Consider the following 24,177-nt stretch of genomic DNA (forward strand, 5'->3'; position numbering starts at 1 on the left):
AGAGTCATAAAGGAGTTAACATCTTTTTCTCAAAATGATAATGAGACTCTTTATGAAACTTGGGAACGTTTTAAAGAACTTCAACGTTTATGCCCACACCACCAATTACCCGCTGAACTTTTAATGCAAACATTTTACAATGGACTAAATCCTACAACTAGGGGTTCATTAGATGCTATGTTGGGTGGGCTATTTATGAATAAAACATCAGCCCAAGCGAGAGAACTTTTGGAGGAAATGGCAATCAACAGCAGTATGTGGCCCGCGGAACGTGGACATATGCCGGTAGCAAAACCATCATCCTCAACCACACCATCAGTTAAAGGTATAGTTGAACTTGATCCAGTCGCGATGCTACAAGCCCAATTTTCTGCTCTATCGCACAAAATTGACAAATTTATGGCACCACGCGATACCAATGGTAATCCAATCCAAACGGATGTGGATTACGAAAATATGAGTGAGATCGAACAGGTAAATTTTGTCCAAGGGCAAAACCAAACTAATAATCCTTATTCTAATACTTATAATTCTGGATGGAAGAATCATCCTAACTTTAACTGGAAAGATAACAATAACAATAATGCAAGTGCTAATCAAAATCGTACCACTAATTATCAAAATCAGTCAAGAGATACGATTAGCACTTTATCTTCTAAAATCGACAAGTTTATAGATGCTATCAGTGGAAAAATAAGCAATCACGACGATGGTTTTAAACGGATCGAAAATAAATTCGATCAGCTTATTAAAAACCACTCATCTAGCATCCATAATTTGGAGGTTCAAATTGGTCAACTTGCTAAATCAATTCCATCCCGAAAAGAGGGAAGTCTTCCCAGCCATACGGAAGAAAATCCGAAAGAGCAGGTGAAAGCTATCACTCTTCGTTCAGGGAAAAATTATCAAGGGCCTGAAATGCCCAAAGATGCAACATTACCAGGAACTGATTTACCAAATTCCAAAGAAGATATCTTAAACACAAATAGTTCACCATTTGACACAAGTACCAAAACTTTTGTACCCAAACCACCTTTTCCGCACAAAGTTCGAAATAAGGACTATGATAAACAACTTCTAACGTTTTTGGATAAACTTAAAAATTTGCACATCAATTTAACATTCATGGATTCAATCACACAAATTCCTAACTATGGTAAGTTTTTAAAAGATTTGATTTCAAAGAAAATCAGTTGGGAAGGAATTTCATCCATTTCGTTAACTGAAGACTGTAGTTCAATAGTATCAAGTAATTTGCCCACTAAACTCAAAGATCCCGGATGTTTTACTATTCCGTGTAAGTTGGGAGATATTGAATTCCCGAGTTGTCTTTGTGATTTAGGAGCAAGTATAAACTTAATGTCGTTGTCTATTTTTAACAAGTTAGGTTTACAGAAGATATCAAACGTACCAATATGGTTTTGCAATTAGCGGATCAAACCACTAAGAGGCCATATGGTATAATTGAAGATGTTTTAGTCAAAGTCGATAAATTTATTTTTCCTACCGATTTTGTTATATTAGACTTTGCATATGATGTAAATTGCCCTTTAATTTTTGGTAGACTGTTTATGAATACGGGACGCGCTCTAGTAGATGTGTCAGAAGGGAAGGTAGTTTTAAGGATAGGAGAAGATAAGATCGAGTTTAATATGAACAAAGCGATGAAATATCCTATGGAGGAATTCGCTTGTATGAAACTTGATTTAGTCGAGGAATGTGTCAATGACGTTATTCAGAGTGAAGAAATAATTGAACCTATAATAGGTGAGGAATTAGAAGATAAGGACCCAGAGCCTTTGATTCGAGAAGATGGACCAGTTCCGCCTTCAATTGTAACACCCCCTAAATTAGAACTTAAAGAGTTACCCAGTCATTTGAGGTACGCTTTCTTAGGCGAAGGCGATTCTCTACCTATAGTTATTTCTAACAAATTAACAAACGGTCAAGAAGAAAAATTGAAAGAAGTTGTTAGAAATAGGATAGGAAGTATGGGATGGCAAATTTCAGACTTAAAAGGGATCAATCCTAGTATAGTAATGCATAGAATTCACTTAGAAGAAGATAAGCCACCTAAAGCGGATAGGCAAAGACGCTTAAATCTGAACATGAAAGAAGTAGTCAAAAATGAGATTACTAAACTTTTAGACAATGGAATCATTTATCCGATCTCGGATAGTGAATGGGTTAGTCCAATCCATTGTGTACCTAAAAAGGGAGGCATAACTGTTGTAAGAAATGATGAAGGTGAACTGATACCTACACGAACCACCACCGGTTGGAGGGTTTGTATAGACTATAAGAACCTAAACAAAGCAACTAGGAAAGATCATTTTCCTCTACCTTTCATTGATCAAATGATCGAAAGGATAGCCGGTCATGCATTTTATTGTTTCCTATACGTTTATTCCGGATTCTTTCAAATTTACATTTACCCGGATGACCAAGATAAAACAACCTTCACATGTCCTTACGGAACATTTGCATATAGGAGAATGCCTTTTGGTCTATGTAATGCACCAGCAACATTTCAACGATGTATGACAGCAATATTTAATGACTTCATTGAAGATATAATGGAAGTTTTCATGGATGATTTTTCAGTTTATGGAGATTCTTTCGATGCATGTTTACAGAACTTAGATAAAGTATTGTCTAGATGTGAGGAAACGAATTTAGTATTAAATTGGGAAAATGTCATTTCATGGTAGACGGAGGAATTGTTTTAGGTCATAAGATATCTGAAAAAGGTTTAGAAGTGGACAGAGCAAAGACTTCAGTTATAGAAAAATTACCCCCACCAACCAATGTAATAAATTATGAAATAATCAAAAATAATTCACGTGTACAACTCAAGCCAACTCTCCTTTTATAGTTTATTTACATCTTATATGTTTTCCATAAAAAAACTGAACGGTTCTTAATTTTTTATTACCAATTATTTAATTTGGAATTAAATTTTATATAAAAAAAAATTGTATGAGAATTGGTCTTGATTGTCAACATTGCTACATTAATATGTAATTTTTTTTCAAAAGATTATTTTACATCTTGATATATGAAAAAGGAAGTGTTAAATTTTAGACACCGAGTTAATATTAATGTAGTAAATTAGAAAATAATCAAAAATAAATTCACGTGTACAACTCAAGTCAACTCTCCTTTTATAGTTTATTTACACCTTATATGTTTTCCATAAAAAAAATGAATTGTTCTTAATTTTTTATAACCAATTTTTTAATTTTGGAATTAAATTTTATATAAAAAAAATATGAGAATTGGTCTTGATTGTCAATGTTGCTACATTAATATGTAAATTTTTTTTTCAAAAGATTATTTTACATTTTGATATATGAAAAAGGAAGTATTAAATTTTAGATACTGAGTTAATATTAATGTAGTAAATTAGGAAATAATCAAAAATAAATTCACGTGTACAACTCAAGTCAACTCTCCTTTTATAGTTTATTTACACCTTATATGTTTTCCATAAAAAAATGAACGGTTCTTAATTTTTGATAGCCAATTATTTAATTTTGGAATTAGTTTTCTAAAAAAATTTAAAAAATTGTATGAGAATTGGTCTTGATTGTCAACGTTGCTACATTAATATGTGAATTTTTTTTAAAAGATTATTTTACATTTTGATATATGAAAAAGGAAGTATTAAATTTTAGATACCGAGTTAATATTAATGTAGTAAATTAGGAAATAATCAAAAATAAATTCACGTGTACAACTCAAGTCATCTCTCCTTTTATAGTTTTTTTTAATATAAAAGTACCTTTTATTAAGAATCAATGTTTAACAAATCGACAAGAAATGAAGGTGGCAATCACACTCTCTACGAACAGACTCGGAACAGACAACCTTAGCAAGAGCATGAGCTACCATGTTCGATGGACGTTTTACAAAAGAGATAGAGCAAGCAACTAAATCTCTTAAAAAACTACATTCCACAATTACCTCCGACCTATATGAAAAATCTGACTCGGAAGACAAAAGAGCCTGGCAGCCACCAAGCAGTCCGACTGAATACAAACCGAATGTAAATTTCTCTGCTTAAGCCAACTTAAAGCCTCACAGATAGCCATAATATCTGAAGTGAGTGTTGGTCCCTTATAACGTGACAAGTTAGTTCCAATGGGGGGGGGATAGGAACTATTTAAAATTTTGTCCGTTAAGGCTGACTTCTTTTCTAATGAAAAGGTTTACACATCGTCACTAAGTAGATTCAAGACACAAGCTTAGTCAACTTGTGACTAAGTCTGCTTCTTTACTTGAGTCAGGAATTAGCACTTAGAGTCTATTCCTGAACTCAGCTTCTTAGTAGACTTAACTCAGCGTGAGTTCTTTACTGAGTCAGTTTTATAGCAAACAATATATATTAAAGGAGTTTAAGGGTTAGAAAGATATTACTCAGCAGACTTATCCTAGTTCGGCCTCTCCGCCTACGTCCAGTCCCCGGAACTCGTTCCGAGCTTTTTGAATTCTCTACTGAGCTCTTTAAAGGTAGAGCACGAAACCTTTTACAGATAGAAGCTGAGTATAACAAGAGTACCTTCCTCTATACCTCTACTCACTCCTATATCTACCGCTGAGTACTATAACCGAGTACTCAGCCTCTCCTTTCTATTCTTCTAGAAATGATAAAGTGTTTGCCCTAAACAACAATTGCTAAGACACTTTAGATGATTGAAAATCACTCTAGACTTTTACACAATAATATAGAAATTGGTGTAAGGTATTTGCTTTGCTTTTCTCACAGAAACTTCAAGTATGAATTTGGTCAGCGTTTCGACTAATTGAAGATTTGCATCGATTGAAGCAAATGGATGGCCTTTATATAGTGACACTTGAGGCACCTGGTCATTTCGAATTTCGAAATAACCGTTGGAGGGAAACGGCTTCCTGTCGTTGTCACTCTAGGCGTGCTCAGCGTCGTTGGCTAATAGGATTCACGCATCTTCTGTCCACGGTAGCTTTTCGTCCTTGAAACAGAATGTTTCGACATTTAAGGCAAAGTCCACGAGACAGCTTCCTGCGCCTTCTGAACTTTACCCAAAGTAGAATTACTTTGTCTAGAAGTTGATTGTTGTCTGCCGCTGTCCAGACTGCATTGTCGTCCAACTCAGCAGCTTCCACTTGAAGCTTTTGCTTCGAAGTCTTCTCGATCCTTCTTTTGCTGAGTCGTCGTTTTACTTGATACGGCTTCATTTTGAACTCTTGGGTCGAATGGTCTTGATGTGTTGACTTGGGCTTGACTTCCACTTTAAGGGCCTTTGGGCTTTTTAATCTTAATGTCTTGTAAACAATTAAACTCAACATTGAACAAACACATTAGTGTAATAAATCAAAGCATTTAAATTTAATGTGTTAGAATATTTTTATCATTACTTAAATAATTTTGTCAAATCAAAATCATGTGGAAAGGTGTTTCAACAAACTCCCCCATTTTGATGTTGGCAAAAATATTCAGTCAAGAACTCAGTGTTGAGCTCCCCCATGATTGTTGACCTTATCTTACTCAGTATACTCCCCCATAAGGGTTGAGCGGCTGACTTAGATTTACTTTAAACATTTCAAGTAAGTCTAAGGTCAGTTTTTCAGAATTAGGTCAGCTCATGGAACATATTCTATTTAACTCAGTTTATGCGGAAGATTTATATATCAGAGAGCGCTGAGTATTTCTTTGTTCAATGTGTTTAAGAAGACATGTAAAAGCGGTCAACATTTTGATCAACACAGCATGCAATCAAAAAGAAATGTAGACAAGTAGCACAATTGATTTAGTGAAGATGCGGTTAACTATTCAATAAAAAACATAAGTAAGCATCACATAAGATTGGTTAATTTAAAAAGATAAATGCATCAAAGTTTTGTATTCAGGGTCAGCACAACAAAAGTACACAAGGGAAAGACTACAAGTTTTAACAAAATGACACCTAGTCAGTCCTAGTAAAGCTAAAGCTATTTCTTCTTGTAGTTGAGTTGTGCTTCATGCTCTTTAGCTTTATCCTTTCCCTTTTGTCTTTGCTGACTACCTGAAGCTTCTTCTGAACGCTGGGTTCCTTGAGCTTGTACTTTCTCCCCCGTTTTGCCACCATCAGCAGGAGGAGCAATGAAAGTGTCTTCAATGGCAACTTTAGTTAGGCGTTTAGAGAATGCCTTCAGCTTGCGTGTGCTTGTATTTATGCCATCAAAGATGGGAACACCATCATCCAAAATAGCGCGAGGAATCCTGACATCAGCAGCACTCAGCATACTTAGAACATATGCTTGACCCTTTGCAACCCAGTGTATGCTGTCCGTGAGCATTGCAAAAGCTTGATGAAACATCTTCAGCAAGGACGAATCATAATACTCACGCTGAGCATTGGTGTGTCGCACGTGGTTGAAAGTTACGCGAGAGTACTTCAGTATCTCGTTTGTTTTGAGCTGGTCAGTGTCCATCTCTTGCTTGTTTAAGTTCAGCAGACGCACAGCCTCGCTAATTTGCTCAATGGAGCATTGTGAGGAGGAAGAGAGTTGGTGATTGGTTTTCTCTTGCTCAGTATGAAGCTGGTTGAATAGGTGATGAACTTCGGCGGAAGTTGCATACATTGAGTTCGCAGCTGATAATTGATGAATTTCACCATGTAGAGTGTTTATGTGATTTACCATGGTCAGCTGGAGTTCGGCCAGCTTCGTTATAGAGTCCTGCCTGGGCTGTTGAGATTGTAATGAAGTCATGACACTCAGAAGATCCTTCAGACCTTTGATCTCAGTAAGAAGCTGAGTGACAGACGAAAGCTGAGTTGGCTCAATAGTACCTGACCCAGCGGCATTGGTACTTGTTTGGTGGATATCCTGGATAAGAGCTTGAGCTGAGTCAACGATTCTTCGACCAGACTCAGAGGCATTTAGATAGCTAAAGGATCCATCATGTGTTGGCCCAGGTGCCGGAGGAGGAGTAGAACCGAATAGAGGACGTGTTTGGTTCTGCTCAACATTTGAAGTGCCAGCATTATCAGCGGCTGGTCTTGAATTAGGATCTCCAGTAGAAACTGACTGGATTGGATTCTGCACTTGGAGTTGTGGAAGTGGAGGATCAGCAGAATGTGTTACTTGCTCAGGGTCAGGCTGAAGCTGACTAGGTGTTGGAAGTTGAGGAAGTTCAGTGTTCACCTGAGCAGGTAATTCCTTAGCTTGCTCAACAAGTTGAGGAGCGGAATCTTCGAGCACTTGCTCGGCATTACTTTGGTTTGGGGAAGCGGTTAAGTCGGCATGTTCCTTCGGCTGAGAAACAGAGGCTTGATTTTCTTGTTGCTCTGGTTGAGACTCAGAAGGGTTAGAGAAGAACCTAAGATGTACATCTGTAAGGTCAGAGATCTCATCCCTCAGCGGTGAGTCACCCATTAGGTCAATGACGGGTGCTCGAAATGCCTTCTTCTTCCTCAGTCTCTTTAGCTTTGGAGGAGTAGGGTCACAAGGAATGGACTCAATAGAGTCAGTAGGTGAAGCTTCCCTTTGAACAGCGGGATGATTTGCTGTTAGCTCAGCTTCTTCATCAACCAACTCAGTGTTGATTGGTTCATAGTGCTCATCATCAGCTGTTTCCTCAGTGTCATCCTGACCACTTTCTTCTTCATCAGACTCATCATCCAGTTCTTCTTCCTCAAACTGTTCATCCAGTTCTTCTTCCTCGACAAACTGACCACCCAATTGGTCTCGTTCTTCCTGGTCATCTAACTGTTGCTCAGTGTCAATGCCTTGACTCTGTGCATAATGTGAGTTAGGAGGAACGATGACATCAGTCGGAAGTGCATCTATATGTCTTAACTCAAAATTGAGCTTCTTTTTCTTCCTTAATGGTTGCTCTTCAACCTCTCTTTCTTCTGCCTCAAGCTCAACTTGCCTAGGTCTTTTCTCAGCTGACCTAGATCCACCCTGACTTTGCTGAATTTGAGGCTTAGTTCCTCCGCATACAAATTTGAGCTTCTTAGGTGTAGAGGCAGCTCCTTTAGAGGTGCTTTGCACAGCTTTCCTCTTCCTTTGAGTTCTTCCCTTTCAAGTTACCGCTCCCTCAGTGTTCTGGACAGCTTCCCCTTTTCCTTTCTTCGGCACAATTGGTTGATCATATGCCAAACCGAATAGGGCAGCAACTGTAATCTCGGTTCCCCAAGTGTGGATTTCCGCAACCATGTCCACATTGTGATCTTTGAGGATTCAGGTGATAAAAGAGCCTAACCTAAGGGTTCATGTACTTCGTAGAAACCCACCGATTATGAAGACGGGCATGTTTATCGGTGTGTAGGTCAGCATGTGCCATATAAACTGCTCAAAATTGGTTGCTGAGTTGGTGCAGTTGATTTTAGGGAAAAGGAAATTGGTCAGTATGTAATGGGCCATCTTTTGATGCTGACCCATGGAGGTACTCGAGATTTCACCTACATGACCAGCAGGTTTACAGAAGGTGTGAACGTAGTTGGTTTTATCTTGGTCACCTGATTTACGAAGTATAGCTCCTTTGTTTTTCAGTTTGAACAGTGAGGCAAGATACGCAGGGTTGATGAAGATGTTCTTCCCTCGAACATAAGAAGCCAGGTAGTTCCAGTTATCATCGGCGACCTTTAGGTTGGCATAGAATTCTCTTACCAGCTCAGGGTAAGTAACATCACGAACTGAGAATAGCTCGGTCCAACCATTATTCTTGATCCACTCACAAAAGGGTTGCTCGGCGTCCACGAATCCCCTTGAAAACCATCGCGAGTGATCAATCTTACACCCCTTCACACTCTCGAAAACCTGAGAGTATGTGCGTTCCACAACTTTCTTGCCCTTGTCCTTTTGTTGTTGTTTTCCCTTCGAAGAGGTGGCTTGGACAGCTTGAGCTTTCTTGCTCGGTGTTGTGACCTTAGCGTGGTCACGCTGGGTAGGAGATTTGGGGTTTTTATCAGAGCTGTTATCGGATAAACCGGCACCGGAGATATTCAGAGAAACATTCGTCATATTCTCAGAGAAGTTTTGGGAAGTTTGGGAATTTTTAGAGAGAGTAATTGGAATGCCAAAGTTTTCTAAGCGTAAAGAGATAAAAGTGGGAATTCGTCCACTATTTATAGAGGTATTGAGTTTATCTAAAGCGTTGGGTTGTCAATTTGACCTCGAGATTCTCAATCGACAAAGATTCTGGCATTTATGACACATACGGCGCGTGTGTTTTCTAATTATAGCGCATACATCATCCTAGGTGGCTATTTAATTCGCGTGCTTGCATTAAATTTTGCAACGGATCCTTACTCAGTGTTAAGAATTTCAAGCGTTTAAACCTCTGAGTAGTCAATGTTATGCAAAAAAGCAGTTCTTATGCTTAGTATCTCAGCTTAAAATAAACACTCAGCATATATATCTACTCAGCAAGCAATAGCATAAATCATTCAGCATGGTAATTCACTCAGCATGCATACTATACTTGGAATTTATTGAAGAGGATTAAACATACCAATGGCTTCTCTTAGTATGTTGAATTGCTCACGAGCCAGTGGCTTTGTGAAGATATCAACAAGTTGCTCATCTGTTGGGACATAGGTCAGCTTGATCTCTCCCTTGAGTACATGATCTCTGATGAAGTGGTGTCTTATGCTGACATGCTTCATCCTGCTGTGCTGGATTGGGTTCTTTGATAAGTCAATGGCACTTTTGTTGTCACATTTGACTTCAATTGTTTTAGTCCGAACGCCATAATCTTTAAGCTGTTGCTTAATCCATAGGACTTGAGCAACACAGCTTCCAACAGCAACGTACTCAGCTTCAGTGGTTGACAGGGCTACTGACGCCTGCTTCTTACTGAACCAGGATACAAGACAGCTCCCAAGGAAGTGGCATCCTCCTGAGGTGCTTTTTCGTTCAAGCTTGTCTCGTCCGCAGTCAGCATCAGTGTATCCAATGAGTGTGAAATCATGAGTTTTGGGATACCATAAACCTGCATTCACTGAGCCTTACAAATATCTAAGGATTCTTTTTATAGCTATGTAATGAGATTCCTTAGGGTTAGATTGATATCTAGCACAATAACATACCGAGAACTGAATGTCCGGCCTACTAGCAGTTAAGTAAAGTAGAGAACCAATCATACCTCGGTACAATCTGCTGTCTACTGACTTACCATTCTCATCAGCGCAGAGGACAGTGTCAGTGCCCATTGGGGTAGATATTGACTTACAATTCTCAAGTTCATACTTCTTCAATATCTCCTTAGCATACTTAGTTTGACTGATGAAGATACCATTTTTCCCTTGTTTGATTTGAAGTCCAAGGAAGAAATTGAGTTCTCCCATCATTGACATTTCAAACTCAGTCTGCATCTGCTTACTAAATTCCTTGCACATTGACTCGTTAGTGGCACCAAAAATAATGTCATCAACATATATTTGAGCCATCAGGGTATCTTTACCTTTCCTCTTAATGAATAAGGTTGTATCAGCTTTACCTCTGACATAATTTATAGTCAGCAGGAAACTGGTCAGCCTCTCATACCAAGCACGTGATGCTTGCTTGAGACCATACAGAGCCTTTTTGAGCTTATAAACGTGGTTTGGGAATTTAGGATCCTCAAACCCTGGAGGCTGATTAACATAAACTTCCTCGTTTATAACTCCATTAAGGAATGCACTCTTAACATCCATTTAAAACAATTTAAAGTTCATATAGCTTGCATATGCACATAAAATTCTAATAGCCTATAGCCTTGCCACTGGGGCAAAGGTCTCACCGTAGTCAATACCTTCTTGCTGATTGTAGCCCTGAGCTACAAGTCTTGCTTTATTTCTGACCACGTTCCCTTGTTCATCCAGCTTGTTGCGGAAGACCCATCTTGTTCCTATGGTCTTCTGACTTCTTGGTTTTGGCACTAAGTCCCATACTTCATTTCTTCTGAACTGATCAAGTTCTTCTTGCATTGCATTCATCCAGAATTCATCATACTCAACTTTAGCGAAATTCTTTGGTTCCTGGATTGAGATGAATGCTACGTTGCTGAGGTATCTCCTGAGTTGATTCCTCGTCAGCAGGGTGATCTCAGCGGCATCAAGAATGGCACTCTCTGAGTGACCTCTTGGTATCCTAATCTCCTTTGGTAGATTGATGTCTTGCACTGTTTGTGTTTCAACAATCTCTGCAGGTGTAGATTGGTCAGTGAAAATAATTTGAGTTTCACTTTTACCTTTGGTCAGCCCTTGAGGAAATGACTCAGCGGCAGTTTCTTGGTCAGCGGGTGCTGAGTGCGGATCATCCTCGGTCAGCGGCTGGTATCTTCCTGCAGGGTTAGTTTCATCGAACTCAACGTGTACTGACTCTTCTAAGACCTGAGTTCGTTTATTGAAAACTCTGTATGCTTTGCTGTTTGTTGAGTAGCCCAAAAAGATAGCTTCATCAGCTTTAGAGTCAAACTTAGCTAGGTTGTCTTTAGTATTCAAGATAAAGCATTTACAACCAAAGGCACGAAAGTATCCAATGTTGGGCTTTCGTCCTTTCCAAAGTTCGTAGGAGGTCTTCTTTAGTATAGGTCTAACTAGAGCCCTATTAAGAATGTAGCACGCTGTGTTAACAGCTTCTCCCCAAAAGTACTTTGGAAGCCTATGCTCACTCAGCATTGTCCTGGCTATTTCAACGAAGGTTCTGTTTTTCCTTTCAACAACCCCATTTTGTTGAGGCGTTCTAGGAGCAGAAAAATTATGGACAATGCCGTTGGTTTCACAGAATTCAACAAACTGTTGGTTCTTGAATTCTCCACCATTATCACTTCGGATGTGAGCTAACTTAAGGTCTTTATCATTTTCAAGTTTTCTTACTAAATTTGAAAATGTCTCAAAGGTTTCATCCTTACTACTTAGCAAGATGATCCAAGTGTACCGAGAGAAGTCATCTACAATGACCAAGGAAAATCTTCTTCCACCCAAGCTCAGCGGTTGGACTGGACCGAAGAGATCCAAGTGTAGCAACTCTAATGGACGCTTAGTTGAGACAATGTTTTTACTATGAAAAGATTGTTTGGTTTGTTTTCCATCTTGGCAAGCGTGGCATAATTGATCTTTTTCAAACTTAAGTTCTGGCAGTCCCTCAACCAATTGCTTTCTTGCTAATTTGGCCAGGAGGTCCATGCTTACATGACCAAGTCTCCTGTGCCATAGCCAGGAATTTTCTTCCTTTGATACTAAGCATACAGTTTTTGAAAACTTCTTTTCTAAGTTCAGCATAAAGACATTATCAATACGAGGGGCAGTTAAAATTAACTCATTTGTTTTACCCTCGAATATTTTACATCCAGTGTCATCAAATATAACTTTTCTCCCATTGTCACATAGCTGAGCTACGCTGAGTAAGTTATATTTGAGTCCACTGACTAGGGAGACTGACTCAATAGTAGGATTGCCACCAATGGTTCCTGACCCTACTATCTTACCCTTCTTGTTGTCTCCAAAACTTACACTTCCTCCTCGTTTACGCACAAATGTGATGAATTGAGTTTCATCACCAATCATATGCCTCGAGCATGCACTGTCAATGTACCACATCTTTGACTTCTCAGCACACCTCAAGCTTACCTGCAATATAGCTAGTTGCTTTTAGGTACCCAATTCTTTTTGGGTCCTTGTTTGTTAGGTTCAATAGGTAAAGCATCATATTTCATTTTATGATGACATACTTGGACAGTATGTACATTCTTTCCACAGAAGTCATAGCTGACCTTCCGTTTAGGATGTCTCACTGACTGGTCAGCACCCCAGTGCTGAGCGTGCTAGCACACCTTTGTGGTGTGTCCTTTCTTCCCACAGAAGTCACACTGGACATTCCGCTGAGGATTCCATCTCTGCTGACTAGTACTTCGGTACACAGTGTTCAGAGGAATATTTCTTTTATTCGGAACCTTAAGTTGGTTCTGAATAGATGTGACATCCTTTCTCAGTTTCTTAGAATCTGATTGGACCTCAGAGACAAACTTTTGCATAATTTCTACATTACTATGCAAAGTTGAGTTGTCCTGGAGAAGATATCGAAGGTCACTCAGTTTGACCTCCTCAACCTCGTCACATCGCCTGCTGAGTGCTCTAACCTTTTTATTACACTTTTTGACAAGTGTGTAGAGGTCACTCAGGGCATTAACCATTTCATTTCTGAGCAAGGGTAGTGATAATACCTCAGTTAAGTGTTCCTCATCATCAGATGCAATGGAGGGGTCAGCATGCTCAGAAACACATGGCTCAGCAAGTTCGTCAGCCATGAAACAAATCTTTGCTGACTCAGTGGCATCACCTTCTGATGATGAAGACTCATCACTGTCGCTCCAAGTTGCCACCATTGCCTTCTTGCTGTTCTTTCTTTCTTTCCTCAGCGTGGGACAGCTTGACTTGACATGGCCAGTTTGATGATATTCAAAGCATGTAATGGGCTTTGAGATGTCCTTCTTGTACTTGCTATCGATGGACTCAGCTTTGTACTTATCAAACTTCTTGTAAGGCTTCTTAGAATATTTGTCATTCTTTCTGAACAGCCTTTTCATCTTTCTAGTGAACATAGCCACTTCTTCATCGTCTGTTGAGCTCCCATCAGTGGAGTCAGCTTTCATGACAAGAGACTTTTGCTTCTTGTCTTCAGACTTTTCCTTCACCTCAAAGTTCTTCATTGATATCTCGTGGGTCAGCAGCGAGCCAATGAGTTCATCATACTTGTAGGTGGTTAAGTCTTGAGCTTCCTCAACAACAGTTTTCTTTGCTTTCCAGCTTTTAGGAAGACTCCTAAGAATCTTCTTGACTTGCTCTTCCTCAGTGAAGATTTTTCCAAGTCTCTTGAGCTCGTTGATTATGTTTGTCAACCTTGCGTTCATGTCAGAGATTCCTTCATCATCATTCATTTCAAACAGCTCGTACAACCTCATGTGCTGGTTGACTTTGGATTCCTTCACCTTGTTGGTTCCTTCATAGGTGACCTCCAGCTTCTTCCAAATCTCCTGCGCTGACTCACAACCTGAAATCTTGTTGTATTCTGTAGCATCTAAAGCACAGTGAAGCATGTTTATAGCCAAAGCATGATTTTGTAGCTTCTTGAGATCATCCTCTGTCCATTTAGTCTCAGCTTTGACAACCATTTGGCCATCAATAGTTTCAACAGGAACAAATGGGCCTTGGACTATAGATAGCCATGCACTCATATTTGTTGCCTGAATGAAATTCTTCATTCTATTCTTCCAAAAGGTATAGTTAGACCCGAAGAATAGAGGAGGCCGAGTTATAGACAGACCCTCAGGTAAAATCTGAGTTGTCAGATTTCCTAGGAGAAACCGAGTGCTGTTCTCAGCCATAGTGGGGATCAGCTCAAGGTAGTTAAACCTTGCACAGTGAGCTTTCAAGCTCTGATATCACTTGTTGGTCCCTTATAACGTGACAAGTTAGTTCCAAGGGGGGGATAAGAACTATTTAAAATTTTGTCCGTTAAGGCTGACTTCTTTTCTAATGAAAAGGTTTACACAGCGTCACTAAGTAGATTCAAGACACAAGCTTAGTCAACTTGTGACTAAGTCTGCTTCTTTACTTGAGTCAGGAATTAGCACTTAGAGTCTATTCCTGAACTCAGCTTCTTAGTAGACTTAACTCAGCGTGAGTTCTTTACTTAGTCAGTTTTATAGCAAGCAATATATATTAAAGGAGTTTAAGGGTTAGAAAGATATTACTCAGCAGACTTATCCTGGTTCGGCCTCTCCGCCTACGTCCAGTCCCCGGAACTCGTTCCGAGCTTTTTGAATTCTCTACTGAGCTCTTTAAAGGTAGAGCATGAAACCTTTTACAGATAGAAGCTGAGTATAACAAGAGTACCTTCCTCTATGTTGAAACACCTTTCCACAAGATTTTGATTTGACAAAATCATCCATGATTAAGAGGCAATTAAATTTAGATGCTTTGATTTAATTGTACTAATATGTTTGTTAAATATTGAGTGCAAAAATATATAAAGTAAAGACAGGACAAAAGTCAGCACGAACGAAGCTGAGTAGAACGGAACTCAGCATGACAGAATAGAAGCTGAGTGGAGTTAAAATTCAGAAGCAAAACGAAGCTGACTAAAGTTGAAGACTTCTTCAGGAGCGATTAAACAGAACGGAGCTGACCTTGAAGGAACTCAGCATGAACGACGAACATTCGAAAAGAACAAACGAAGCTGAGTAACAGTCAAGACAGCATGAAGGATCCGTTCACTAAAAGACGAAGTCTGCCAATCTTCTGCACCAATAATTGGAACCTCGAAGACACCTAAAAGACTAATTCCAAGAGTCATGGGATGATGGATTATTGGAAAAAGACAACTGACGCAAACAGACAAACCAGACGCTAGAAGACAAACCTGAGGCCTGAAGAAAACAGAGAAAAGGAATGGCGGTGCAGTCTGAAGCTATCCAGAAATTGTTCCCCAAAAGAGCCGTTTTGACATTAACGGTCAAGACATTTCAAATGATCAAATCTACAAATTTCCTTCTATAAAAGGACAATCGAAAAACTGGAAATGGTATGCAAGCATCAAAAGAAAAATACAAGAGAGAAAGTTTAAAAGCACTCAAATACAAAAAGGATCTTACATCAACTGTTCTATGTGTAAATGCTAGATTGAGTTGTAATCATCTAAAGTGTTCTTTCGTTCAAAAAGAACAAGTCTGTGATCAATAGGAATATTGAGAGTGTAAAGCTGAGTGCTTGGTTGTAAGCATTTCAGTGGTAGAGAAATCTAGGTGCTGGGTTGTAGCACTTAGTAGGAGTTGAGTAGACGAATAGAGGAAGGTACTCTTGCATATTCATCTGCCTTGTAATTGGTTTGTGCTCTACCTTTAAAGAGCTCAGTATTGGATTCAAAAAGCCCGGAGGATTCTGGGGACTGGACGTAGGCAGAGAGGCCGAACCAAGATAAGTGATACTGAGTAATCTCTAAACTCTCTCTTATAATTGCATGTGTTGTTTGCTTTATTTACTCAGCATATAAATTGCCTAAGCTGATCCTGAGTAAGTAAGTTCTGCTGAGTTAGAAGCTGACCTCCAAGAGTGTCAATTTCTAACTCTCAAGGAAACAACTTTGGTCAACATCTGACTAAAGCTGTCCTGTGATATATCTCACCAAGCTGACCAAAGGCTGAGTTAATAAACTCTCAAAATAACATCCAGTCAGCTCAATTAAAACACGAAAAAGTTATATTAGTTCCTAAAACCCCCCCCCCCTTGGAACTAATTACCAGGGACCAACAAGTGGTATCAGAGCCAAAGCTCACTACTCAAAGATTTAACAATCTTGAGCTGATCCCGAAAAATGGGTGAGAATAGCACTCGGTTCCTTCCAGGAAACCAAACAACACAGATACTCCCTGAGGGACTGTCAATCACTAGACGTCCCCTATTCTTTGTGTCAAATTATACATTCTGGAAGAATAGGATGAAGAACTTTATACAAGCCACAAACATGAGTGCATGGCTTGCAATTGTTCAAGGTCCACATGTGCCATACAAAACTGTTAACAATGAGAAAATTGTTAAAAGTGAGGCTGAGTGGACAGAGGATGACCTCAGAAAATTACAAAATAATGCTTCGGCTATAAATATGCTTCGCTGTGCGTTAGATGCTGCAGAATACAATAAGATTTCAGGTTGTGAGTCAGCACAGGAGATTTGGAAGAAGCTTGAAGTGACATATGAAGGCACAAGCAAAGTTAAGGAGTCTAAAGTCAATCAACATATGAGACTCTACGAGCTGTTTGAAATGAAGGAGAATGAAGACATCTCAGAAATGAACGCAAAGTTCACAAACATTATAAATGAGCTAAAAAGGCTTGGAAAGAACTTCACTGAAGAAGAACAGGTGAAGAAAATTCTGAGAAGTCTGCCCAAGAGCTGGCAAGCAAAGAAAACAGCCGTAGAAGAAGCCCAAGACTTGACTACCTACAAATATGATGAGCTGATCAGATCCCTGCTGACCCATGAAATCTCTATGAAAAACTTTGAAGCCAAAGAGAAACAAAAATCAGAAGATAAGAAACAAAAATCCCTTGTCATGAAAGCTGACTCAACTGAAGCGGAGTCAACTGATGATGAGGAACTGGCCATGTTCACCAGAAAGATGAAAAAACTGTTCAGGAGAAATGATAGAAACGGCAAAAGATCATTTAGAAGAAATGATAAGTACAAAGCTGAGTCAAGTGACAAGTACAAGAAGGACAGCTCGAAATCTGTCACATGCTTTGAGTGTCATCAAACCGGGCACATCAAGTCAAGCTGTCCCAACCTTAAGAAAGAGAAGAAGGGAAGCAAAAAGGCTATGGTAGCCACATGGAGTGACAGTGATGAGTCAACATCATCTGAAGCTGAGCAAAATGAAACAGCCAACATATGTTTTATGACAGATGATGGAGCTGACCAATCCCAATCTGAGCATGCTAACCTCTCTGATGAAACTGACCAGGAGAATCACAACAATGAGGTAACATCCTTACTTTTGCTTAGAAACGAAATGGTAAATGCCCTGAGTGACTTATATACACTAACTAAGAAGTGTAACAAAAAGATTAAGGCACTCAGCAGGCGCTGTGATGAGATTGAAGAGGTCAAGCTGAGTGACCTCCGATATCTTCTCCAGGACAACTCTGACTTGCATACCAACATGCAAATCTTACATAAGTTTGTCACGGAGGTTCAATCTGAGTCAAAGAAACTTAGAAAGGATATCACAACGTTACAGAGTAAAGAGAAGGGCTCAAAAAGAAATAAAGCCCATGCTGAGTACGCAAATACTAGTCAGCATAAGCAAGTTACTCAATGTGAGTGTTGTGGAAAAAGGGGACACACAAAGGATGTATGTTGGCATAACAAGCGGACTGTCCAATGTGACTTCTGCGGAAGAAAAGGACATACCATAAAAGTATGTTGGCATGCCCAACACAATAATGCTGACTATACTCAGTTCAACCCACAAAGGGTACCTTTTTGTGATTTCTGTGGTAAGCCAGGCCACACCATAAAAGTATGTCGTCACAAGCTAAAATATGATTTTGCACCTGTTTATACTAACAAGAAAGGACCCAAAAGAAATTGGGTACCTAAAAATGAATAGTTTGAACTGCAGGTCAGCTTGACATGCGTGGAGAAGTCAAAACTATGGTATATAGATAGCGCATGCTCAAGGCATATGACAGGTGATGAAACTCAGTTCATCACACTAGAGCTTAAACGAGGTGGAAGTGTAAGCTTTGGAGACAACAAGAAGGGTAAGATAGTCGGATCATGTACTATCGGAGGTAACCCAACTATTGAGTCTGTCTCCTTAGTTAAAGGTCTCAAATACAATCTGCTGAGTGTAGCTCAGCTTTGTAAGAGTGGCAGAAAGGTTGTATTTGATGATACTAAGTGTCAAATACTCGAGGGAAATACAAATGAATTGATTTTAACAGCCCCTCGTGTAGAAAATGTATATATGTTGAACTTAGAAAAACAGTTTTCTAAAAACATATGCCTAGTGTCTAAAGAGGACAACTCCTGGCTATGACATAGAAGACTTGGGCATGTCAGCATGGACCTTCTTGCCAAATTAGCTAGAAAGCAATTAGTTGAGGGATTACCCAAATTAAAGTTTGAAAAAGATCAACTATGTAAAGCGTGTCAGCAAGGAAAACAAACTATAAAGTCATTTCATAGCAAAAATATTGTCTCAACCAAAAGACCATTGGAATTACTACACTTGAATCTTTTCGGACCTATCCAGCCACTCAGCTTGGGAGGTAAGAAATTCTCCTTGGTTATTGTAGATGATTTATCTCGGTACACTTGGATCATCTTGCTGAGTAGCAAGGATGAAACTTTTGAGATGTTTACCACAATGATCAAAAAGCTTGAAAATGACAAAGACCTAAGAGTAGCTCACATTAGAAGCGACAATGGTGGTGAATTCAAAAACCAACAGTTTGATGAATTCTGTGAAACCAGTGGTATTGACCACAACTTCTCTGCTCCTAGAACACCTCAACAGAATGGGGTCGTGGAAAGGAAAAATAGAACCATTGTCGAAATAGCTAGGACAATGCTAAGTGAGAATAGGCTTCCAAAGTACTTCTGGGGTGAAGCTGTTCACACGGCATGTTACATACTGAATAGGGCTCTAGTTAGACCTATACTTAAGAAAACCCTATATGAGCTTTGGAAAGGACGAAAGCCCAACATTGGATACTTTCGTGCCTTTGGGTGTAAATGCTTTATACTTAACACAAAAGACAACCTTGCTAAATTTGATGCTAAAGCTGATGAGGCGATCTTTTTAGGGTACTCAACAAACAGTAAAGCATATAGAGTATTTAATAAAAGAACTCAGGTTGTAGAAGAGTCTGTACATGTTGAGTTCGATGAAACTGACCCTACAGGTAAGTCAGCTCAGCATGAAGAAGATGAACCAGGCTTAGCTTCCGCTGATCAACCAGAAGCCTCTGTGTCATCTATACAGGAGCTGACTCAAGGTAAGCAAGAAATTGAAATATCATTTGCTGACCAATCTATTCCTGTAGAGATTGTAGAAACACCTCTTCCAAACGACTCAACACTGCCCAAGGAAATAAAGATCCCAAGAGGACATACAGAACAAGCTATTCTTGATGCCGCCAACAACAAATTAATGACCAGAGATCAACTTAGAAAATACCTCAGCAATGTTGCATTCGTCTCAATACATGAGCCAAAGAACTTTGCTGATGCTGAGCAAGATGAATATTGGATCAATGATATGCAAGAAGAGCTTGACCAATTCACCAGAAATGAGGTATGGGATTTAGTACCTAAACCTAGGAATCAAAAGCCCATAGGAACCAAATGGGTCTTTAGAAATAAGCTAGATGAGCATGGAAATGTGATTAGAAACAAAGCTCGACTTGTAGCCCAAGGCTATAGTCAGCAAGAGGGTATAGACTATGGAGAAACATTTGCTCCTGTTGCTAGATTAGAAGCTATACTTATATTGTGTGCCTATGCTAGTTACATGAATTTTAAACTATACCAAATGGATGTAAAAAGTGTGTTTCTTAATGGCTTTATAAACGAAGAGGTATATGTAATCAACCTCCTGGGTTTGAAGATTCAAAATTTCCAAACCACATTTATAAACTCAAAAAGGCCATGTATGGCCTAAAGCAAGCTCCAAGAGCTTGGTATGAGAGGTTGACCAACTTCCTGCTGACCAGGAACTATGTCAGGGGAACAGCTGACACAACCTTGTTTATTAAGAAAAAGGGTAAACATACCCTACTTGCGCAGATATATGTTGATGATATAATTTTTGGTGCTACTGACGAATCCTTGTGCAAAAAATTTAGCCAACAGATGCAAACTGAGTTCGAAATGTCCATGATGGGTGAACTCAACTTCTTCCTTGGACTTCAAATCAAGCAAGGAAAGAATGGCATCTTTATAAGTCAGTCTAAGTACACCAAGGAAATGTTAAAGAAATTCAGCATGGTAGATTGCAAACCAATATCAACTCCCATGGGTACTGATACTGTCCTATGCAAGGATGAAAAGAGTAAGTCAGTTGATAGTAAACTCTATCGAGGTATGATAGGTTCATTACTCTATCTCACTGCTAGTAGACCAGATATTCAATACTCAGTATGCTATTGTGCTAGATATCAAGCTGACCCCAGGGAATCTCATCTAACTGCTGTAAAAAGAATTTTTAGATACTTGCAAAGCTCACTTGATGCAGGACTATAGTATCCAACCTCAAATGATTTCACACTCATTGGATATACTGATGCTGACTACGGACGAGATAAGCTAGAACGAAAAAGTACTTCGGGAGGATGTCATTTCCTCGGAAGCTGTCTAGTATCTTGGTTCAGCAAGAAGCAATCATCCATAGCTCTGTCTACAACTGAAGCTGAGTACGTGGCTGCTGGAAGCTGTGTTGCACAAGTCCTATGGATAAAGCAACAGCTTGAGGATTACGGAGTCAAAACAAAGACAATAGAGATCAAATGCGACAACAAAAGTGCCATTGATCTATCTAAAAATCCAGTCCAACACAGCAGGATGAAGCATGTTAGCATAAGGCATCACTTCATCAGAGACCATGTACTAAAAGATGAGATCAAGCTGACCTACGTGCCAACAAATGACCAGCTTGCTGATATCTTCACAAAGCCCTTGGCATGAGAGCAATTCATCATACTAAGGGAAGCAATTGGTATGTCAAATCCACTCTAACTAAATATGTATTGAATACCTGTCATATGAGTAGAACTTTGAGTAATCATGCAAATACCACCCTATGCTGAATTGACATATATATTGTGTGATGATACTGAGTAGTCATAAAAGCTGAGTAAGACATCCTATACTGAGTAGATAAACATATTGAGTAATCACTCCATGCTGAGTGAATGCACATGCTGAGTGAGTGACGTATGTTGAGATAGAGAAATAATCTTCACAAAAGTTAGGCACTCAATATCTAGGATGTTTCGAATTCTAGTAAAACCTAGTAAAAACCCACTCGCATAAAGTGAACCTACACGTGTAAACCTCTGATACCTTAGGAAGACGCACATTAATGGCAAATCCCATACGCCGAAGATGTCATAATTGACAGAATTTGTGTCGGTTGAACCTCCCTAGGTAGAAACGGCTAGTTAATGATTAAGGGCCGTCGCAGATTTGTATAAAGTGGAAGAATCCCCACTCTTCATCCCTTACACCTGTAATCTCCTAAAATCAAACTTTCTTCTCTCAAAAAAAAAAAAAACTTCAAAACCTTCAAAAATGGCTTCCGGCAAATCCCCTAAAACTCAAACCACAGACAAATCCACTGACCACGCTGGTCCTTCAACGGAAATCAAAAGGACAATGATCAAGGTACACTCAAAGGTCAATAATCTGGAGGTTTTAAAGTGCCGATGGTTTTCTCCAAGTTTCGTCTCATCTGAGAAACCATTCTGTGAATGGATCAAGAAGAACAAATGGAAAGGTCTCTTCTCCCTTTCAGGAACTGCTTACCCCAGGTTAGTAGGGGAATTCTACTCGAATCTACGTGTTGATGCAGACGACTCTGATTACTTGGAGACCACTGTGAAGGGTCAGAAAATAGTAATAACCCCTGCTTATCTAGCCACACTGCTAGAATTACCAGACGAAGGAATTCAATTTAGAACGACAAAAGAAAAAATACCAAAATCCACATCTGAAAAGCTAAAGGGGTTCTGTAAACCCAAAGATCATAAGGGGGAAATACCCAGCACCTGCATGGGTAAAGAACAAAAGATGGTCCACTTCATGCTGACCAACTTTATCTTCCCCAAACTCAGCTCAGCTTCATCCGCATCGAATTTCGAACAGTGCTTCATCTGGCACATGTTGACCTACACTCCATTCAATCTTCCTGTCTTTCTAGTTGGTGCGTTTCAACGAAGTGGTAAGAAACTCCGCTTGGGATCTCTAATTACAAAGATTCTTGAAGACAAGCAGATTGAGATGAAAAGTGAAACAAGTAGCTTGGGAAGTGAAATTACTGCAGTTCTGCTGGATGGACTGTTGTACAATCAACCCTTGAAGGGATATGAAGGAGCTGGAGATGCTGAAGAAGATGAAGAAGATGAGCAACAAGAAATTGAGCCTGAAGCTGAGCCTGCAGAAGAGGTTGAAGCTCGTACTGAGTCACCAGAAACTGCTCAGCCTGAGAAGAGAAAGAAGAGGAAGGCTGTAGAAACCTGCTCCAAGGACATTCATGTTGTCCCAAAGAAAGTAAGGCTTTCATCAAGACAGAAAGCTAAAGCTGACAAGGCTAAGGAGCATGTTGAGAAAAGAAAGAGGCAAGAAGAGCCTGAGGATGAGAACGAAGAAACTCCAGAAACCCCTTTAAAGAAAAAGAAATAGGGTAACTCTTTAAAAATAGTAGAAGCTGTCCCACTAGCCTCCACTCAACCTGAAGGTCATGGAATTAACCAAGAAATGGAAGATGAGCAACATGTTGAGCACCAACAAGTTAATACTGAAGAGGAAAAATACCCCAATGATGATGCTGAGCAGAAAAGGAAAGAAAGTAATGTTGTTGAGAGCCCTATTGAGCAACCTGTGGAAGAGGAGACAATTGCTACTGAATCCAGCGAAGGTCTTCGAACTGACCTTTCACCACCAAAAACTGAGACTCGGCGAAGATTAAAGAAGAAAGCACAAAAGCAAATTGATCTCATGGACGACTTTCCCATTGACGAGCCTGAAACTGACCTCTCCACAATCCAGTTCCAGTACTTCTCAATGAAACTGAGTCTCCACTAGAAGATCTAGTGGAAAAGCAAGCCTCTGTTACTCAGGATGAGGAACATGCCAAAAACCCTGTAGATCCAATTCAAACGGCTCCAATTAAGCCAACTCATGTCTCAACTCCACCTTGAACACAAAATGATGATAACTCAGCTCATCAAATCCATCAAAGTCCAGGTACCAATCAAGGTACTCAATCTGGCAAGGAACCTACTCCTCCACCACCGTCAAATTCTGAACCAGCCTCTGAGTTCAATGCTGCTAAGTTTGCATACTTGAATGCTACTGAGTCTGGCTGACGGGTCATTACTTCTGCCCAGTCCTTGCTTCAAGATTTTCATCCTACTCAAGCTGATGGTCACCACTCCACTCAAGCTGAGCCCTCTCACCTGACAGGTATTACTCAGCTTCTGAATGAACTTCGAGGCCTAAAAGATCTGGTTAACATTATCACTGCAGTCCAGACTCAGCAACCAAACCAAGAGAAAATGGCAAAACTGACTGAATCAGTACTTACAATGGCCACCCATCTGAACTCTCTTGAAGGGAAAATTCAACAACTGTCAGAAGCCAATCCAGGGTACGTCACTTCCACTGAGCTTCAAAACTGTTTTGTTAAGCTAGCAGCGGAACTGACCCCCTCTAGAACAACTACCCATACTGAATCTGCCACCTCTGCTGAGTTGCAAGATTGCTTCACCGAGTTGTATGCTGAGCTAACCAAATCCAGTCCACCCAGCGATACTGAGTTTGTCACCTCTACCGAACTTCAACAATGCTTCACCAAGCTTCATGCTGAGCTAACAAGTACACGTGACTTAGTATCTTCTTCTTCTCGGTGTACTATTGACCAATTAAGTGAGGCAGTCAGACTCCT

At 39.7% G+C, this 24,177-nt stretch overlaps 1 non-coding gene across 1 annotated transcript; it reads right to left on the reverse strand.

Annotated features, from left to right (window-relative positions):
* LOC136207684 (small nucleolar RNA R71) lies at positions 1-107 on the reverse strand. Its single transcript, XR_010676813.1, has one exon. It is a non-coding gene; the product is annotated as a small nucleolar RNA R71 (small nucleolar RNA).
* Positions 108-24,177: the final 24,070 nt, after the last annotated feature.

The sequence above is a fragment of the Euphorbia lathyris genome, chromosome 9 (genome assembly GCF_963576675.1).
Source record: "Euphorbia lathyris chromosome 9, ddEupLath1.1, whole genome shotgun sequence".
Lineage (NCBI taxonomy): Eukaryota > Viridiplantae > Streptophyta > Magnoliopsida > Malpighiales > Euphorbiaceae > Euphorbia > Euphorbia lathyris.